The sequence below is a fragment of the Sabethes cyaneus genome, chromosome 3, assembly GCF_943734655.1.
Source record: "Sabethes cyaneus chromosome 3, idSabCyanKW18_F2, whole genome shotgun sequence".
NCBI classification, from domain to species: domain Eukaryota; kingdom Metazoa; phylum Arthropoda; class Insecta; order Diptera; family Culicidae; genus Sabethes; species Sabethes cyaneus.
Window position 1 is genome coordinate 216440856 of NC_071355.1, and position 22021 is coordinate 216462876.

Sequence of the window (22021 nt, forward strand, 5' to 3'; positions counted from 1 at the left end):
GATAGAGGCTTTGTTCCGCCATATTAATACATTCAATCAATGTCGCAGGCGTATTCATCCTATTTTTGCAAAAATAAAAATAAATAAAAATAAACATTTTTTTTGCAGGACCACAATGGTTTATTGATTTAATGCATAGCCGTTGCATCAATGCAAATTGATGTTTGGATTTACGAAACAAGTACATAGCTTTTGGTCTCTGTTTTTACATTATTTTTTCTCATACCTAAAATATTTCTAGCAGCAAATGTTTGAGATGATTTCAACACTCACCTGAAAAAATTTGGCAATTTTTTCGTTGATCTGGGCCCCATTCCATATTTGAAACACAATGTCCAAACAAATTGCCAAACAATGCAATTTTTGATTGTGAATCAATGCATTTTATAGTAGCTCCTAGCCACGCCGATGGATAACATGAGAAATAAAAATGTATTCGACAGTCATTCGCTACTTGTGGTCACCGCCACCGACCGGTGGCGAAGCGAATAAAATGCGTGTTCCAAAAAACGAACAATTTGTTTTATTCTTTCTTTTTTTGTGCCAGAATTGCAGCGTATTTTGTGTGGAATGCACAATTGGTGGCTTTTCAATTAGTGAAAAATGCTTTCCTCAATAATGTAGTAAATACATGTGAAAAAAATACAAACACGCACCAGGATCGTTACGTTGCGTTACGTAGGAAAGTACATGCGGAAACATTTGAATTTATCATTATCATTAGTATTGTTCTTAAACGTTTTCCAAAGTTTAACACAGTTTTGAATTACTTGTAAGTATGAGGTTTTATTTAAAAAAATCAGTTTGTTAAATCTTTCTATGTAGACTATACTATTTTTAATTAACTGCTAACAAAGTTCAACAAACAAAAATATTTTATTTGTTTTATTCATTCGTTCCATAAAAACTTTAAAAACATCGATCGTGCTAAAATAACCGCATCTCTCTCAGAGGTAACCATTATTCACAACACAGCAGGAAGAAGATTGAATCTGTTTCCTGTGAATTCGTTTTGATCCAATCATGGAAGTGCAGTTTTTATTACATTTAAACCAGTTTGTGTAAACTATCACGTGCCAGGCAAACCACATAAATATTTGAAGCAGCCAATGCAAAAAAAACATTGCACCCATTTTTTATCTGGCATGTGGTTCATCAATATTGCGTGATTGACGAGTTTAATATTTTAATATCGTGTTATCATTGATAGCATTCATTAGTTTAATTAATATAAATAAAAAAAATACCTCGAAAAATGAATTATTAAAATTAAAAAATCTTATATTTAATCAGTAACTATTATGTTGCGATACAATAACTTAGTTACAATCAATCATTTATATTTTAGCAATTTAAATGCGTAAGTAAAATACATATTTTATTCTACTTACATTTAGGACAGTAGGTTATTTCTATCGATTCCCTATCGGCACAATCAAATCGCAAATCATATCCCGGCACTCAGACAGCAATCATTTCAACCGACCCTCAACCCCCCCACACAATCGGCCCAGTCCCATCGGGGGAGCAAAAAAAAACTTTTCCTTTCTCAAGTGTTTGCTTGTTTCTGCCAGCGCACTACCAGCAACCCAAAAATGGCATCCTGGTCCCGGTCTGATTTTTCTCTGTTTAGGAAAGCTTCCGATGCTCAATCGGCAGCAGCAGCCAGCAGCAGCAGTGGCAGCATAAAATGACAATTGATTGGATTGGTAGCTTTCTTCTCCGCTGCTGCTGCCGTCGCCGACAACGACGATGCGGCCGCTGCCAACCGCTTTCGTCTGTATAAACTTTATTTGCCCGGATGATTCCTCCTCGGTTTCAGGTTCGTTCAATCTCAGGATATCGATTACCCAATCTTCCTTCTCAACGCCCGCCTGGTTGGCTTGGCCGTTCACTGACGACAACGTTAACCGCCCACAATACATAGGTACTCCGGGAGGTCCTGGTCCTGGTACGGAATCGAAACGCGCGAATTTAACTTTCACTCTTCCTCTCTGTTGGCAACCACTTGGCAAGAGGAGAACAAAAAATCGATGGAGCCATAAATTTAAGGATTTGCGCATAGAAAATGTCGATCGTACCGAGGTGATAAGAGCGCCACTTGTGTAGATTAGGTCGTTTCCCAATTTAAAGTTGAATGTAGATTTTCCTCCATGGTGATGCCGTACAAAGTGCCGCCGGTCGAGCCTTTGGATCGGGTTCGATTTCAATCTAAATGAAGATTGTTTTGTTGGTACCGTACCGACTGGGGAAATGGCTGCAGTGGCATTTAGAAAACAATCTCGCCATTTCCAAATCCGGGCGGCTTTAATGAATCAACCGTTTTGGTAACCACTTCTCTGTTATATTTAGGAACGGAACGGAACGGAAGGTATTTATTGTTCTACACCGGGTCGGATGAAAATTGTTAAACGCTAAAGAAAACTCTTCAATTGGATAAACGTTCTTTTTTTCTGGCAGATAGAATGTTCATTGCGGCTAGTGACTGTGCACAGTCGCTCGGTAGGAAGTCCTTCGGCTAGTTGCTCCAGCTAAAAGGATTACCGGTGGCAAACTTTGTTTTCCAACCTGCTTTCACTCGGGTGCAGTTTAGTGTAAAGATTAATTATTTCGCAACTGCAGCAGTAGCAGCAGCAGCAAATTGAACGTTCGTAATTTAATTACTTACCCTTAAATAGTTCTTTTTTGCGGTTTGTACGAAGAAACAGAATGATTAACGTAGCTCTGTTTGCAGTTGGGATTTGGCTGTCGGTCCAGGATATATTTCTATTGTTAGTTGCATCGGGCGGATTTTAGATCCATTGTGCAAAATATGGTGCGCTGAGAAAACTGTTAACCTTCCACATTGCACTAAATTTCGAAACGTACGAACTGTCGATTGTTTGCAACTTTGTGCAATTTTCTGATTTGAGAAATTAGCTTTTGTTTTGTTGCGCTTGCTCAGCATGATTCATGAAAAACGAAGACTTCGTTGCTAATCAATCATAAACATTACCACACAAAGGGCAATTTAGAATGAACATTTCTTAGAGACTTGCACTTATACTGTCTTTTAGGGTTATGTTTGCTACAATTTGCCTGCGAAGCCGAAAAGCATAACTCTGGAAAGTTACTCAAGCGAAAGCTGAAATAGTTTTCTATCTATCCAATTTTTTGTTTTTCCAACTTTCTGTCCTGCCAAAATTCGGTTTTACCAACTTTCTGTCTGTCTTACCAACTTTCTGTCTTCCCAACTTTCGGTCTTCCCAATTTTCTGTCTTTCCAACTTTCTATCTTGTCAACTGTCTGTCTTGCCAACTTTCTGTCTTGCCGACTTTCTGTCTTGTCAACTGTCAGTCTTATCAGCTTTCTGTTTTCCTAATTTTCTGTCTTTCCAATTTTCTACCTTGTCAACTGTCTATCTTGCCAACTTTCTGTCTTGCCGACTTTCTGTCTTACCAACTTTCTGTTTTGTCAACTTTCTGTCTTCCCAATTTTCTGATTTTCCAACTTTCGGTCTTCCCAATTTTCTGTCTTTCCAACTTTCTATCTCGTCAACTGTCTGTCCTGCCAACTTTCTGTCTTGCCGACTTTATGTCTTGTCAACTGTCTGTCTTACCAACATTCTGTCTTGTCAACTATCTGTCTTATCAACTGCCTGTTTTGCCAACTTTCTCTCTTCCCGACTATCTGTCTTCCTAACTTTCTGTCTTGCTAACTGTCTGTCTTATCAGCTTTCCGTCTTCCTAATTTTCTGTCTTTCCAACTTTCTACCTTGTCAACTGTCTATCTTGCCAACATTCTGTCTCCCCAACTTTCTGTCTTGCCAACTGTCTGTCTTATCAGCTTTCCGTCTTCCTATTTTTTTGTCTTTTGCCAACCGTCTGTCTTACCAACTTTCTGTCTTGCCGACTTTCAGTCTTATAAACTGCCTGTCTTACCAACTTTCTATCTTCCCAACTTTCTGTTTTGCCGACTTTCTGTATAATCAACTTTGTGTTTGGCCGAAATTCGGGTTTGCCAACTTTCTGTCTTGTCAACTTTTCGGCTTGTCAACTTTCTGTCTTTCCGATTTTCTGTCTTGCCAACTTTCTATCTGACGAACTTTCCCACTTACCAACATTCTGTCTTCCCAGCTTTCTGACTTTCCAACTTTCTGTCTTTCCAACTTTCGGTCTTCTCAATTTTCTGTCTTTCCAACTTTCTATCTTGCCAACTGTCTGTCTTTCTAACTTTCTGTCTTACGAACGTTCAGTTTTTCCTACTTTCAGTCTTCCCAACTTTCTGACTCCCTAACTGTCTGTCTTGCCGACTTTCCGACAACTGTCAATTTGACTGCAAAGTCGAAGAACATAACTCTGAAAACTTACTCAATCGAAAGCTAAAATAATTTTCTGTCTTTCTAACTTTCTGTCTTCTCAAAATCAAAATTCACTTGAGAAACCCACTTTGAAACCTGAGAAACTCTGTGCTGTTCTAATAACGCTACTATAAGTCAATAATAAAACCAATTTACTATTGCATTATTTACTTATTTTTTGGCGACAATCCGCTTATCGAATCTGGGCCGAATTTAGGAGTTGTCTCCATGCTTTTCGGTCTTAGGCTTCCATTCTCCAAACGCTCCCCTAACACCCGTTTTCTTCAGCGCTTATCCAACGGGTACGGGGTTCTGCCTCGAAGTCGAAGGCATCTGTCTGGTTATTGCATTATTACATGGGTATTCCTTGAATGGATGTGTTGGAAGGCTTTTTACCTTTGAGAACCACGCGCACGTTGTTGGCGGTTTGCCTCTCCTTGGCGTGTATTTCGTAATGACAGGATGCCAAATCCGGCCAAAGCAGCACGGAACAATCGAGTTGTTTCATTAATGGCAGCAGACGCTTTTCCAGATACTCGTTTACGTAAATTTCTTGGCTGATGGTCCTGGTTGCTTCGCTTTTTGAGACACAAGTATCAATAGCTTGCTATATCAGATGCTTCTTAGAGAACTGCTTCAGTTTTAAATGCTTGAAAATATTCACAATTCTTTTTCTTTCTCCCTTTGGTGTATAAAACTTTTACCCGTGAAGCTGTTTGAGATTTTCATTTCCACGCAAACTGACCTTGTCAGTATCGTAGGGGCTGGTTCCGAATGGTCGAAACACGAATGGCCGAAATCCAAAAGGCCGAATTTCAACAACAGCCACAGATGGCCAAAATTTCGTTTGGCCGAATCACGAATAACTGAATCACGAATGACCGAATCACGAAAGGCCGAATTTTCTCGGAATACCTCAAAAACTACTCAACAAGAAACATGAATTGGCAAGCAGTTAACAAATAACTTTAATCATACAAAATCTTCAACATAACTATAGGGTATAGATGAAGTTCTTTCTTTCCCTAAGTCAAGTGCTAATGATTTACGTTCATTATTAGGTGCGAGACCTATTTACCGTGCCAGTAGCAAATGCTTCCTAGATGATTCGGGACGAGACGGCCGCAGCCCGCGAGTGTGCGCCGGAGACCCACCATCGGAAGCACCGGTCATTGCGGGAGGCAGCCCTCCCGCAGAAACCACTTCTATTTAACGGGAAATAAGCAGTCATCAAATTTTTGTCGGAGAGTCCAATTTCGGAAGCAGTTTTTGGGTCCAAAGCGGAATTCTATTTATAAAAATGTAAATACTGCATTCTTCTTGCCAATCTGAACACAGCGAATATATTTTCATGAACAGAATTTTTGTTTCAAACAAAAATAACTGCTTTTGAAATTGGCAGAATCGATGACGACTAATCTCACCTTTTTTTTGTATGCCAGAAGGGCATTGGGTTAAAAGGCCACTGCGACAGTCTTAATGATCGTCTTTTGTGGCAGAATCTCACCTTAAGTGCACGCATTTTCCTAGCTTTACTGACTAGTAGGAATTACCCCTTAGTTAAGTCAGAACGAGCAGCAGCGAGTAAGGACAGCATGTACCCAACGTTTGCGCAGGTTGAAGGCCATGAATATTTTAGGCCGAATATGACGTTCGGTGATACGTGTTTCGGTCTTTTGTGATTCGGCCATTTGTGTTTCGGCCATTTGTAGGTAATCCATCTCGTAGTGTACAGCAGTACAGCTTCGATGCTTCGGCCGTATTGTTTTGTATTCCTGATTGACCAAGTTTTAATCGTAAGACTCTTTAGTATAGAAGAACCTTTCGACCTCAATTACGTCTCGCAGAAATAAATACGAAAATTTAACAGAACTGTTTCATGAACTACACTTCTATTCGTTTATTAAGGTCCAATGAAAAGTTAAAAAAGTGTATGTCTAATTTGTTCCGGTCGTCGACTCTGATTGTCATACCGAAATGAAGAAACCGAACTGGATCAAGTGGAACCATAAATGCATTGCAGTTCACGAGTAGAAACTTTCAAAGAAACATTATCAAGTTTGATGAATAAAGGTAAAATTTGACTTTTTTGAATTCCCTCTAAGAACTTCTGGATGAACTCGCTATGACCAGGTACTGTTCGTTACACTTTGTTTTATATTCATGATAATTGGTCTAATATAAGCCATTGTCTTTTTTATCTTCGGTTTAACAACCAGAAATGGGATCTCTACACGTCACACAAAGCTGTCAGCTGTCGTCTGTTAAAGAAACTTTCATTTCAATCCTTCACCTCCTCCTTCTCCTGCTCCTGCTCATTCTCACTGGTAACTGTTCGTACTTCGTCTTTTCTTCATTCCGCCTGCCGCGCAACAACAGCAGTAGCAGCACTTTCAATCAGTAGGAAAGGAACAAGTTGGCTGGCATTTTCTCACGTTGCATATAATTTGAACAGGAAATGCCGGAAACTGTTTCGACGGTGCTGGTCGGGTTGGCCGGAAGACAGCCCACCAGCACACTCCGTTCTCATCCAACTGGCAGATGATGCAGTTGGAACCGGAGTAATTATGATAGAATTAAAACTTGCCTAGAGAAACATTTTCCAACCGGTTTGCCGGTTGTCGGGTTTACGGTAAGTGGAAGTGTTTTTGCTTTTTTAAATCCGTAAAATGCAAAATAATAGCATCAGATTTTTCTACTGAAACGTCTATGTACTATAGCGGGAATGCGGTAACATACCCTGCTGAAACGAAACTGCGCTATGGTTCCGAAATTAAAGAACAACATAAGCGATGACTGTTTTTCGAAATGATGATGGTGATGATGATGGGAATGGATCCTGAATAATTTCTGACTGAAAAGGAGGTTATATGATGAATATGAGTACAAGTTTTGGAAATGAATATAAACTCTAACGCCTAATTAGTGCTTTATTGTAATGCGAGTTGGAAGAACGGAGATTCCTTTGAAAATGAATTATTTAGAATTTTGACAGGTATTGGAATAGTTTTGCACTAACTAGAATACAGTATAAAGATAGCTTTACTTACTAGGATTATAAATGTAGTCTTACCTCAAGGACGAAAATTTTTCCTTTCTCGTTCTGATCGATATCATAAATTAAAAACTTTGTGTTTCTTCCACTTTGAAGAAATCCAAATATTTTCTTTCCAGAGTTCGAGAAGCCACTATCCACGGCAGCACATAATGTGCCGACTTTTCCTGCTAGCTGAAACCTCAAACAAGCACACGACATAGTTCAAGGTGAGAAGTCAATTGTTCGACGTCCTATTTGTATGCACACTCATTCAATAAAATGTCAGCGAGTACGTTGGGTTGCACAATATGTGTCAAGGACAGCGCCCACATAAAACACCACATTTAAACTCTTTTTCCAGCTAGCTGGAGCTAAGCTACCTAAACTGTACCTGCCGGGCTCGAAAATAGTACAAAAGACATCCTTGTGTAGTAGGCATGCAAATATCACACTCTCAAGTTTTCCTTGAAGTAGCCCCTCATCCCGCACTCCTGCCAGCAGTGAGAGGAAAAATAACACTTGTTCTAAAGTGTTGTTTTCAATGTACTTTTTATGGGAATTTCTTTATTTCCACTTTGCGCTCATTTACACCGAGATTCATACAAAGTAGGTTTGGCTCGGCACACACCCTCTAAGTGAAAGCTTCTTTCATCCTTCCACGGCAACACTAAGCGCTTTTCGCTTATTTCCAACCCCATAACAAATCCAAGAAATGTCGTGTAAGGTGCTGCAATAGGACGAGACTAGAAGTTAAGTGATACCTCGAAGAATCATTGAGGAGTGAGAACAACGGTCGTTAATAACAATCATCCCTCGCTTTTGCCCGCTGCTACCACGGGCTAGGAGTAGGTCCTGTGTCTTGTGCTGGCCGGAACTTTTCCGACGGATTCCTTAGGACGTGCTCCTTTATGATGATGAGACTCGTAAAAAAAGTTGCCCTTCACTGGTTGCCCACCCCGTATGTTGTTTTGCTAGAAATGCCAGGAAATAATAGCTAATGTATCTATAGAAAACAATTACTTAGGTGCTTCGCACCGGTTGGCAGCACGGCCACCAAATTTCATCTCTTCATCTTCCTGACTTTTATTAATATTTTTATTAAAATTTTATGGTAATTAGATTCGTTCGTGCTTTACCGAAAAAAAAACTTTTCTCTACTTCTATCTTTGAGATCTGGAAAAACCTGCCTGTTTGTCAAACCTTGCAATGTTCCAGATAGCCTAATAGACACTTAAGTTTTGCTCTGTATGTTGATGATTCTTTTTTTTTGTGCTTCTTTTTGTCCATCATTACCACTATGCAGATGAGCTGCGAAGAATAGGACGGAAAATTATTCATGATCCTTGTGCTGCTGCTGATGCTACTGCTTCTGGCTGGTGCCGCGGAAAATGAAAAAAGGGAACACGTTGGAAACAGAAAAACTTTTGAACGTAACGATTATTACTCATGCCCTCTGGTGTGAATTTTGCTGTAATTCATTTTTATTCCGAGGATGAAGCTGTTCTAGTGATTTACAGGGAAGTTGAAAAACTTCGTTCTCCGGGATATTAAATCAATTAAATGTTACCCCACTGCATGGGGCGCACTCATTTCATTATGACGAATGGGCAATATAAGCTCCTAAAACAATACACTCCGAACGTAATCGAATAATTTTCTGCCGATTTATTATATAAGGTGAAACTTTATGATAATCAATTGCATCAGCCTAATAATCCGATATAAATATGAACTCATTAGTACCAAACTAGCGACTGCATGTCGCCTCCCTGTCGGTTATTTTCCCTGGTGAAAACTTCTCGTCACATCGAACAACTTGTATAATGTATACACAAATTTAATTTATGAACTTTTTGCATCTGTTTCACATTAAAATCAGCCACACTGTCACCAACTTCTACTTTGTGACGGGGCGTCGAATAAGTTTATGCACAAACCACACTTTCGTGGTCCAACAACGGCTGAATAGATACTTGATTGAAAGGAAACGTTATCACCAACTATCTATCTGTCTGTTGGTCACTGTTTTTACTTTCGTTGCTGATTGTGCAACGAAACAACCAAACGAAGCAATTGATACAGACATCTTAACACATCCCCCGAGTAATAAAGTAAACAGGAATACTTTTGTAAATTATATTTCTTTTATCTGATAACAAGCTCAGAGCAGTTGTAAGGAGATCACGAGTTTGTCTCTATTTGGAGTAGGTTTTTATTGCATTTACTATTTTAATCCATTTTAAATTATACTTTTTTGAAGCAAGGCAAAATTAAAGTGATATGTTTGACAGTTTAGAAAAAAATGTTTGTTTTCGCTTTTACAGGTTTGGAGCACAGATCACAAGGGCGATGAAGTAGAAATTGGCAGAAGGATCTGCTTATTAAATCAATCTAAGCTTTCTTACGAGAGAGAATTTAGCAAACTATGGACGAGCGCGGAATGAGCTGACCTCGATCTTGAGAAGGGAAAAGCACCAGAAGCAGGATAGAGATCATGAAAAGCTAGAACAATAATTCCGGGCTAATGAGACGCGCCAGTCTTATGGGATGGAGAACCAATCTCATAAAGGATACACCGAAGCCTGATATGTGTAGGGACAAGGAGGCAAATCGCCCAAATCCTTCAGAAATGTCGAGAGTACAACGTGCCGACACATTATATTTTCGTGGGTTTCAGGGCAGCATACGATACAGTCGAGCGCGAACAGCAATAGGACACCACACGAACCGTTACTTTTCAAGAGATGGCGCTTTTCTAGTGGTAGTAAAATCAAAATTTCTCACTTATTTATGTTTACCTACTTGAAAAACAATCACTAATCATATTGTATTTGTGGTACAGTTATACTGTATTTGTGGTCTGTTATACTTAATTTTCATGACTTCTGCCTAATTTTGATAAAAAACAAACATTTTCTGTGCCTCTCTATAGCATCTTACTACCAGTCATCCGAGAGCCCTGGAAAGCTAAAGCCCTATAAAGATACATTTATACCGCCCAGTTAGCTTCGAGGTGCGATGCTGGTCTGACAAGCCAGTCGTCGTATGTTCGAATCTCGGCTAGGCGGTGCTTGCTAGATAGAGTCAGTAGGATCGTTACGCTGGCCCCGTAATTTTCCTGTACTCTATACAGTCGGCTGCGAAGTCTGTCGATAAAGAAGGGTAATGTCTAATGACAGTTTAAGCTAAAGTGACCAGATTTTTTTTTAATGAATGCGGGACATATTAAATTGCTTATTTGCTAAATCGGTTCGGTAGTAAAGATGGGCTCATTGAGAAATTGGGTACTTCATTTTGGCGATAGCGGCACTCCCAGTGGCCGTGGATGCTAGCTTTGGTAGCGTTGTGTTATTTGTAAACAGTTCTGCTCGGTATATTTTTTTCGCAGTTTCGCAGGTGACGTGGTTTCGAAATATTCATCATGCAGGAGGAGAAATGAAAGTAATTGTGTGCGGTCACCTGCAGTATCCATCAGCGTCGGCTCGGGAGCTGTGGAACCAGCTTCCAGCATCCTAAAAAAGCCGTGGTGTGAGTAATTGAGGGTTGCAAGGAAACTCTCATGGCTGTCCGCAAGGCGCAGGCCAGACGTTCGAATTGAACTCTTGATCGTCAACTGGGTTGAGGTGACGATACCAGTAGAATCGAGGGCGAAGATGAAGAAAAGAAAAAGTAATGCAAAATTTTCATCCCAGTGCGCCACTAGGCCTCACGGGCAGCTGATTCCTCAGGAATTATTTAACTGGCGAGTAAGCTTAGCAGAAAGACGATGTGAGTATATGCATGCGCGAGTGTGTGGGTAGCAGAATGTCTGCACACAGTACCGACGGCTGTTTCTTTTATGCCTGCGTGTGCGGCGTAGGGTAACCAACGTATTTTGGACCCCATCAGCAGCTGTACATAATTTGGACACTTACAGCAAAATCAAATGGAAGTGTCCAAATTATGTATAGCTGCTGATGTGGTCCAAAATAGGTTGGTTACCCTAAGCGTTGAACGCTATGTTTCTCATAATCTTTCGTGTGTGTAGGTATGGTTGACTTCTCGCTCGATTCGCAACATTGGACGAAACGCGATACATGTGTCTGACTCGATGATGAATAAGCATCAGAGAAGGCCGATTTCAGCTAAACGCGGTACGGTTTGTAGCAGATTTTAGATTCGTTTTGGGAATGGGTTCGTGATAAAAGGTCATGACTTGGCAAGGGATCTGTTTCATTGGCATCCGTGTGAAAACCACTGTTTTGTGACGGATAAGAATTCTGATATACACAGGGGAAGGTGCCTTACTAAGCCGCAGTTTCAGCATGCATGCTACAATGGACAATGGACTTCAGATCATCTCAAAAGAGCTGATTGCACCAAATTGTCCTCGGGTTCGTGCAGTATTGAAATACTGGAGGATAATGGAGTGAAAGCTGAAGATGAAAAGAACAGTCACCAGTTACATTGGTCAGATGAGGAGTTCGAGGTGCCGGCTGGCCGGGGCCGTGACTGGGGAGGGTGGGCACCGGCTGACGAGCGGTGTCAGCAGTAGGTTTTTTCCTGCAATGTAACATAATTTTCTATTTTTCATCCTTAGAAACTGTTTCGATTAAAAAATTAATCATTGCGGGACACTTTCCGGGACGCTTAGTAATCCGGGACAAGCCATCCAAATCCGGTCTGGTCAGCCTAGTTTAAGCCCACGGTTTTGCTTCGGCTTTTATAGGGCTTTATGAAAAGCCTGGCCAATAGACAGGAGCTGATATGTGTGCGACATTTCAATTCGAAAAAATTAAATTTCGCAACACAAACGCAATAAATAAAAACAATGTTTACGAATTATTTATTGGTTCAGGTGTCGCGATTAGCGATAAACACAAAAGAAACTGAGATGCATGAGGTTGTAAGGTTGTTGTGTTCAGTATATTGATTGTCGCGCAAAATTCAGCTGCTACGCAAATGTACAATATGTGTTACGAACTAACGACATCTGTTGTATTCAACAGGGAAACATTGATAGTTTCAAGCATACTCTCGCGTATGGCGCATGATGAAAAACTTGCGCCAACTTCTGTTATTTATTAGCAGAAACTAGAGGCGGTGTCCTATTAATGCATGAGAACGGTTTTCCGGACTAACTGACGCGGCTGATCAAAGCTACCCTGGAGTTAGTGATGTGCTACGTGCGTGTTTCTGGGGCACTACCCGAGTAAATGATTATAACAAACATGTAACAAAAAAGTATCTCAATTAGATAGAAATAACAGAATTTGTTATATTTTTGATCAGACAAAATAATGAGGCTAACAGAATTATTACAAGTTTTGTTCTTATATCAAAATTTGTTATAATTTTGTTACAGAGCAAAAATGAAATGTTCCAGCTTGCAAACGGTTTGTCTTGACTATTTTTGATTGCTAACACATTACAATCACGCACCGAATCATTTTCCATGAAATATAGGTTTGCGTCAAGAGTAACTTTTAAAAAGAGCGTATTTAGAAATGAAATTTTTTTTCAAAAAATTCTGTGTCGAAAACTAGGTATTTATTTTATGAAAATGACGTCAAAGGAAAAATTGTAGTAAATTAAGTGTATTTTCAGTAAACAATTACGCTGAAAGAAAAAGCTTTGCAAATACGTGATAAAAATCATCAATTGAGAATTATCTCAAAACATGTCTTTTAAGCGCAAATAATGCTCTAAACTCTGGTAAAGAGCTCGGATTTTTTATAATATTTGAAATTTTTTTTATAAAACTAAAATAAAATCAAATTCTACGCATAAAATTGAACAAATTATGTCATATAAACTTTTTTCTTAGGTCGTTCTCAATTGCAAATTTAAAATCTAAAAATTACGTATTAGGGTAATTCTACGCGAGGTGTCTGAAATCTAATCGGCCTTCATGGATTTGAATCAAATTTTGTCAGATTGTTTGTTTTAGGTCAGAAAGTAAAAATCCTAAATTTGGTGCTGGTTGGTCCTCCCCACGGTTAATGCGAGCAACAACTAGCAACATGTCGCATTCTACATGAGAATTACTCTAATCAGATTACATAAATGTGGCAAATAGCCAAAGATATTAAATGATTTCGAATGATTGATAGCTTTAAACTACATACCAGCAGCAAAATTTGAACGCGTTTTTCTCGAAATCAGAGTTTTGTCAGTTGGTTCTGCCTGTTGAGTCAGACATTTATCATATATGGTCGTTTTTAAGTCAAACCTATTTAAGTTAATACCTATCAATCGTTCGAAATCATCTGATAACTATGGCTGTTTGCAACATTTATGATAGTCTGATTAAAGTAAAAAGCAGCTTAGAAAATTGTTGATCGCTAGCTGTCATTAACTCATTTTTTTGAATTTGCGATTTGGTCCAGTCTGATTTAATACCGACCATATTTGATAGCAATTCGTGCAGCATTCTTAAAGTGGCGCAACACTGATTAAACGGATTCGATTTCTTCGTCTTCTTGATATCGGCTTTGGATTGAATGCTTATTTTCTATTTATAGACAGCTCGAAGCAAAAACCGACAACCCCGAATGAGCTATCGGCTAAATCATATAAGCATTTAATCTTCCTTCATTCAAGAGTAGTTCTGGCACAGAGGTCAAGACTGTTGCGTTCTGTGCGATGTGTCGTGAGTTCAATCCCGGTCGAGGCCGGAGCGATTTTTGTAAATGTATGAAAGTTTTTTTCTGTGCTATTTGTGAATGTTCCTAATAATAGTTGTACTATTTTTGGCAATTTAGCCGAAATAAAATGTCGATATAGCAGATGAAGGCAAAGAAGTTTTTGTTATATTTTAACAAAATTATAACAAAACCTGTTACAAATATCATAACAAATTTTGATATAATTTTGTTCAAAACATAACAAATTTTGTTATATTTTTGCTACTGCTGCTAAGAAGTTCTGATAGAATTTTTGATATTTTAACTACTAACGAGACCAAAATTATAGCAAATCATGTTAGAAATACTGTCATATCAAAATATCATGATTTGTTATAATTTTGCTATGTTTGTCTGATCGGGTATCGAGTCCCTTCAAATCGCTATTGAAGAGGCTCCAAAGATAACAAAGTATGCCTCCTACTGACAGTAACAAATGACGGCGATGAACTGGTTGGAAGTGGTTGATGAGTTCATATATCTGGGATGTCTGGTCACCGCCGACAGTAATATGAATAAGGAGATTAAACAAAGCTGACGATGTATAAATACGATGGTGACGCACTGGCTAGAGCGCTCCACTGGGTCATTGTCAAGATTTGGGAGGAGGAGCTACTACCAGAGGGGTGGACGGAAGGCATCATGTGTCCGATCTACAAAAAAGGCGACAAGTTGGATTGTTGTAATTACAGCACAATCACACTGTTGAACGCCGCCTACAATGTACTCTCCCAACTTTTATGTCGCGCTTCGGCAAGTGTTGCAGAAATGTCGCGAATACAACGTGCCCACGCATCATTTATGCATCGACTTCAACTCGGCGTATGACACGATCGATCGAGATCAGCTATGGCAGATTATGCACTACTACGGATTTCCGGATAAACTAACGCGATTGGTCAAGGCGAATCTCCCCATGTCCCTTTGAATCTCGAAGAGGGTTACGGCAAGGTGATGGGCTTTCATGTTTGCTGTTCAACATCGCTTTGCAGGGTGTGATAAGAAGAGCGGGGATGATGGACACGAGTGGCACGATATTCACGAAGTCCGTCCAGCTTCTTGGTTTCGCTGACGACGTTGACATCATTATACGTACCTTTGAGAGGTTGGCGGAAACGTATATCGGACTGAAACCTGAAGCCAAACGGATTGGACTTGTCATTAATGTATCGAAAACAAAATACATGAAAGGAAGAGGTTTTAGAAAAGTGAATGCTGACCTCCCCCCCATGGATTCATTTAGACGGTGATGAAATCGAGGTGGTAGAAGAGTTCGTGTATCTGGGCACACTGGTTACCGCAGACAACGACACCAGCAGAGAAATACAAAGACGTATTATGGCAGGAAATCGTGCCTACTTTGGACTCTGTAGGACGATGCGATCGAACAAAATTCGCCACCGCACGAAGTTAACAATCTACAAGACGCTGATTAGACCGGTAGTCCTTTACGGCCATGAGGCATGGACTATGCTCGTGGAGTACCAACGCGCCCTTAGTATTTTCGAACAGAAGGCATTGCGCATCATTGCGGTGGAGTGCAGATGGAAGACGGAATGTTGGAGGAAGCGAACGAACCATGAATTGCATCCAGGCTTGCTGATTATCGCGAAAGCGCTTTACTCTCTTTGTTAGTTATTCTCTAGAGAGTTGCACGACCTGTGAAAAAAAGCTTCTCAGATCAGCTTCGATCAGCTTTGCGGTTGAAGCTATTCGGCATATTTCGCTTTTTCATGTTCTTCGTTCTTCTCTGAATTATCGCCTGTATGGCAGGCAACAAGTATTGCTCACTCATGAACTACGGGTTAATGCGATTCACAAAGCAGTCTTCAGCTAAAGAAGCATTCAATAGTGAGCGATATCATCTACATTCTTCATGAAGAATATTTTTTGGTTCTTCCTCGCGAATGAATGAATGATTTTAGGAAACAAGGGAAACCAGTTATTCATGTCGAATGGCAAAATTCGTTGTGATGGTAAACAGAATCAGAAGATTTGTTGCATTGCGGCTAGATAAACCTAAAACTTTTCCTCTTAATTCTATTATTTGGTCGGCGTTAAGTCAAACCGAACCTAGTAACAAAACTTTGATTTCGAGAAAAACGCGTTCAAAGTTTGCTGCTCTGTATGGTTTATAGCTATGAATCGTTCGAAATCTTCTCATAACTCTGGCTGTTTGCAACATTTATGTAGTCTGATTAGTGTATAATGTAGCTTAGAAATTTCTTGATCGTTTGCTGTCATTAACTCATTTTATTAAATGTTGCGACTTGGGCCGGTCGAAGTCAAAGTCCAAGTTTGCTACTACTGTGTAGTTTAAAGGTTTCAATCGTTCGAAATCATTTCGTATCTTTGGCTGTTTAAAACATTTATGTATTCTGATTAGAGTGAATTGTCGCTTTGGAAATTCTTAACCGTGTGTTGTCAATAATTTAAATTATTTAAATTTTGCGACTTGGTCCGGTCTGATTTGAGGGGGTGAGAAGGAAAGGGATGTAAGTGACAAAATTGAAAAAATCGAGATAATGGTAGGAAAGGATACTTTGAGTAAGGTTTTATGCATGCCAGAAAATTCACGTCAAAATTTTACCGTTTAATGACTTTTTTAAAAACATGAAAAAAACGAGCAAAATAAAAGTTGGTTTTCGTTTGGAAGGAAAGGGGTGTAAGTGCACTATCTGAGCAATTCTAACTCAACTAACAAAACGGTTTGTCTCGAATATTTTTTAATGAAATGAAAGTTTGCTGATATGTTAGATGCCACACAAGGATTCATTTTCTACGAAACTTAATTATTTTCGTCAAGAGTAACTTTTCAAAAGGGCGTATTTATAAATGGGATTTTTTTTAAATATCGTATCTCGGAAACCACTTCTTTGTTAAAAATGACGTCAACGGAAAAGTTATAGGAAATTAAGTATATTTTCGGAAAAAATACACTGAAAGAAAAAACTTTTCAAAATCAAGACAAAAATCATTAAACTTGAATTATCAAAACATGTCCCCTCAGATTTATATCATTTTTATTAAATATAGCTTAAAACATGTTCTAAAATGTCTTTCGATTTTTTTTTTAAATCTGATAAATTTTTCAAAAATATCCAAATTTTCCTTTTTTTGTAAAACCAGAACAAAATCAAATGCTACGCATTATCATGTTATGTCATTTTAACTTTTTTAGGCCCAGCCGTTCTCAAGTTATGCCACTGTTTATATTTTATGAAGTTTTTGTCCTTCCGACGTGAGGCAACTGAAGGGGGAGGGGGGGCAATGTGATTTTTTTAATCAAGTAAAACAATTTTACGTACTATCGGCCAGGCTGCTATTACTCAAACTATTTTCCCGAAGAAAGTAATATTTTACCATGATATATAAAGTATACGAATATACGCTAGAGCCGACGGATGAGAAAATTCTGAGTTGAATTAACGCTTCTAGCACGAATTCGAACAATGGAATTTCCGAAAACCATTCAAAAAAAATTTCCCTCGTTTTTGTCTTTTTTCGTATATTTTTGCATACAAAATAATAACGTATATATTATAAGCAAGAATAGATTCGGTTTTCATGTTTAAACCTTAAATAAAAATTCTTAAAATCCATGTTTTTTTTTGCTCGATTAAAAAATTCACTTTGTTTTTTTTTCGCCCCCCCCCCCTTCAGTGGCCGAACACCGGAAGGACAAAAACTTTATAAAATATGTATTTGTAATAGCCTAATTCAAGAATGTGCTAGGTGCAATAGTGATATTTCTCTTCCTGGGGTGCGTAAACATTTCTTAGCGTCACCCAGTTAATTTATTTTATCAACACCTTTATTAATTTTAAATATATTCGTATGGTTAGGAAAATATATCACATAGATGATCATTTTTTCAGTCCTCTATGAATATATGTAAAATATCAGTAACTACGGAAACAATATGAAATTGAATGAGATGAATAATTGTTTGTCAAGTGCAAGTCTTTGTTGATTGCAAGAACGCAAAATTTGTTTGAAATTTTTTATAGGAAAACTAGTTCTTGCTATTTTCATTCTACGAGTAACTATTTCTATAAACCAGCTACAGATCAAACCGATTTTGGCACGTTTCACGGATTATTTTTGACACGACCGTATTCGAAAATCAGTTTTATTCTTTTTTAAAAACAAAACTGACATCTCAGAATATTTCTTCGAGGCAATTCTGAAGGCTTAGCGGACGATTCCCGGTTCGGTTTGGCGAATTCTGCGCGAAGTTACAAGCACACGTACATACACCACAAATACACACATACTCATATACATACATGCAAGCACACATACATACATCAATACATAAAATCGACACTTGATAGATGTTTTGGTTATCCTCGTTTTGACGGTTTTATATACGTTCCTAAGTATTCAAGTTTAAATATAGTTTAATTTCGTTTGATAGGTTTAAACAGAACAGTTTTCAAATAACGTTTGCTTATATGCTTATATACTTATATAAAATTCAATAGTGATCTTTCATTTGTCACCAAGATCATCCAAATCTGTCTATCGACTCTGAGAAAAGTGAGTGCAAAACGTTCTTAAGTACACACATACGTACACTCGCGCATACGTACACTCACACATACATACATACACACTATTTTCCTAGGTTTCCAAAAATAAAATACGGAAACAGTTTGCTTTTACATTTTATCCGTTATCTGCAGCCAACTAAACTAAGCTATTAATCATCGCCTCGGTGATAAATTTTTGTTCGCTTCTTCATGAAGATCGAAGCATTCGAAGAAGAGTGAAGAATATCATGTACGCTTCGCACCGCAAACGGACCGAAGGCGAAGAATAGAAAGCGCAAAGATAAAACACAAATGTTCGGCCTATGTATTATTCTCTCGCAAGTCACATCGCTGCAAGCTTTGTAGTGTTATTATTATCTTCATTCTGGAGCAGTGAGGCGTTATTGAATCTTCGAATGCGTTCCTTCTTGAAGACTAAAAATAGGCGTTATGATGCGATTATCAGCAAGCCTGATTGCATCAGCTGCTTAGGGAACCTCCCATCGCTCACACCGCAAAAATCGGTCGCCTGCGATGGGCTGAGCACGTCGAGAGGATGTCAGACGACAGCCCTGTTAAAAAAGTTCTCAATGATGATCCGACTGGAACGAGATGGCGGGCGCGCAGTGAGCAAGATGGATCGATCAAGTGAAAAGCGATCTGCGTACCCTACGCAGACGACCTGGCTGGCGAATTGCGGCCATGGACCGAGTGAAATGGAGACGACTTCTTCGTACAGCAGAGGAAACTACGGCCTGGAGCTGAATAAATCAAAAAATCAATGTATAAAACGCTAATCAAACTGGTAGTCCTATACCCAGCAAACATTTTCGTGCGTATATCAAAGTAACAAATATGATATATGTACCGATATATATCTAGAAAAATCGCATTTGATGCACGAAACCAGCATATGCGTACTGTTTTGGATGCGATATACAAATTATATGAAAACACTTCACATTCATATGTATTTGTGTACGATGAAATCCGACTCAACATGATTAGTTCCATAATGCTATACAATTCTGTGACGAAAATCGTATGTGAATCAGTTACTATCATTTTGTACGAAAAAATGTAAACTAGGGTGCGCTTTATTAAGCTGTATGTACGATTTCGAGTTTGTTTAACGATATTTAAGATGATTTTCACACATTATTATACGATTTGTGGTTTGCTGGGTACGAACTTGAGACAGTAACTTTGCTTACGGAAGATATATGTGCACTTGCCGTATTTAAATGAGAGGTGTTGCGGACTATTTTTGGCGGTGTACAAATGGATAGCGTCCAGTTAGTTTCGAAATACGATGCTGGTCTAACATGCCAGTCGCCGTATGTTCGAATCTGGGCTAGGCGGTGCTGTTAGATAGAGTCAGCAGAATCGTTGCCTCGTAATTGTCCTGTACTCTAACAGTCGACTGCGAAGTCTGTCGATAAAGAAGGCGATTATCTTACTTAGTAATGCTTTGATAAACCACTTTAACACCAGACGATCCCATTCAGTAAATTACTCCCTCTGTTTCAAGCTGGCAAAGGACAGTAGACTTTCCTTCCTAGCAAATTACTATCATCGCTATGACCAAATTTATTTATATACGACAGTGGCACGAATTTCCAGGGCGCCAGCCGTAGATCATCAATATGCATCAGAAAAAACATAGTGGGTTTTCAACCCGCCTTCAGCTCCATACTTCGTAAGGAGTTGGGAGCGACTAGTGCGGAATGTCAAAACAGCTCAACAGCCTGTCCAGCTCACGGAGTCCTCACAACGATTCTCGAAGAAGCAGAGTCCATCGTGAACTCACGATCTTTGACGTTCGTCTCAGTTCAACCTTGCAATCAAGCAGGCAGTGACCCCTAACCACTCCATACTTTTTAAGCTCTAATGGGCTGGTTCAACCTCCGAAGATGTTAACAGAAACCGACCGAGCTGACCAATTTTGAACGAGATGCAATCGCGCACCGGTCCAACTCACAAAAAGAGTCAGAGCCTCAAGCGCACAAGCCAGGGGACTTGGTGGTTATCGTGAATGAAGGAACTCGCAACGGGGGAATCCGAGGCTGTATTGCGTCCGTTATTCCAGAATTCGTAGAAAGGGTGCGTCAAGCAGGGTGCAAACAGCAACTGGATTGCTACACCGATCGGTTTCGAAGCTGGTGCTGCTTGCTGTAGTAGCAACTGGCAAAGCGGAACCGGAAGTTCTAAATTACTGGACAGAGAATGTTGGGGACGCAGCTAACAACGCGATAATCCCCGGACCGAGCTAGCATGTTTATTGATGTCAACACTGACAGGTTGACGGATGGTAAATAAGGTGGCATAACAAAGGTTTCTTTTACCTTTAAAGGTTCCAAGAATTACATTTCGAGAAAGTAATATCCGAGAAATTTGGTTTTTAATCATAAGTTCAGGCGTAAGAAATTTCATTAATTTTAGAACCCTTCGACCCAAATTGTTTGATCATTCTGAAAAATTCTCACAACAAACAGTGCAAGACAATCGAAAACCAGCAGCGTTTTTATCGCTGTTTAATTGTAATTTACAACATGAGCAAAAACGCTAGAAAGTTTGCGGACCGCTTTGAAGCTTTAGCAATCTTTTTCATCTCATCTAGATAGCTTCACACTGGCGGACCTTAATCAATGTAAGGACTTTGCAGACTGTCGCGGACTGATCATTCAATAGTAGTAGTAGTAGTTTGAACAAAATGGAGTAAAAATAGTATTAGTTTGAACAAAATGGGCTCCAAATGACTACCTTGAGGTAACCCTCATCATCACCATCTACAGTAATGTAATGCTTGATTTCGATCAAGTGTCAATGGATGCATTCGTTCGACTGCTCAAAACTCTATGAATACCTGCAAACATCGAAGGTCTTCGTCATATCTATGTAAATTTAAACAACTTGATTGTTCAGTATCATTCATTCGCCTGCCATCGTAGTAATGAAACGATCCCGATGGCACTGTAACACCGGGAAAACTCTGGAAGACATGATATATTGCCTGATAAGAAAAGATTCGATACTTTAGTCTTGCTCAGGGATGGAAGATCAGTGATTTTGATCAAATCTGTGAGTTATCGCCACACGCACAGATCACGATCCGTACAGATCATGACATACAGTGAATCTTTAGCGTTGATCACAAGATTTTGTTCTCTAAACAGTCTCAGCAGTCGATCACAGTGTTACATCTTACCTAGCTGCGAGAAAAAGGTCACACATTTTGTTTGTATTGTGATTCATACGATGCACACAACCAATCGTCTGTATCTGTTATATTTCTCAACGCAATCATGCAATGAACATGATCTGACATGAGGTTTGTCATAATCTGTGCGGATCGCGACAAAGTGTTTGTCGCTTACAAGTAGTGATGTCAATGAATCTGAATCTGATCGCTTCTATGATCTAGATCACTAGAAGCGATTTTTTT

General features: G+C 39.2%; 1 protein-coding gene across 1 annotated transcript in view; it reads right to left on the minus strand.

The window, feature by feature from the left end:
• The window catches only part of LOC128744639 (uncharacterized), a 379511-nt gene that overhangs the window by 17411 nt on the left and 340079 nt on the right, over nt 1–22021 (minus strand). The gene's annotated exons all lie outside the window — the stretch shown is intronic.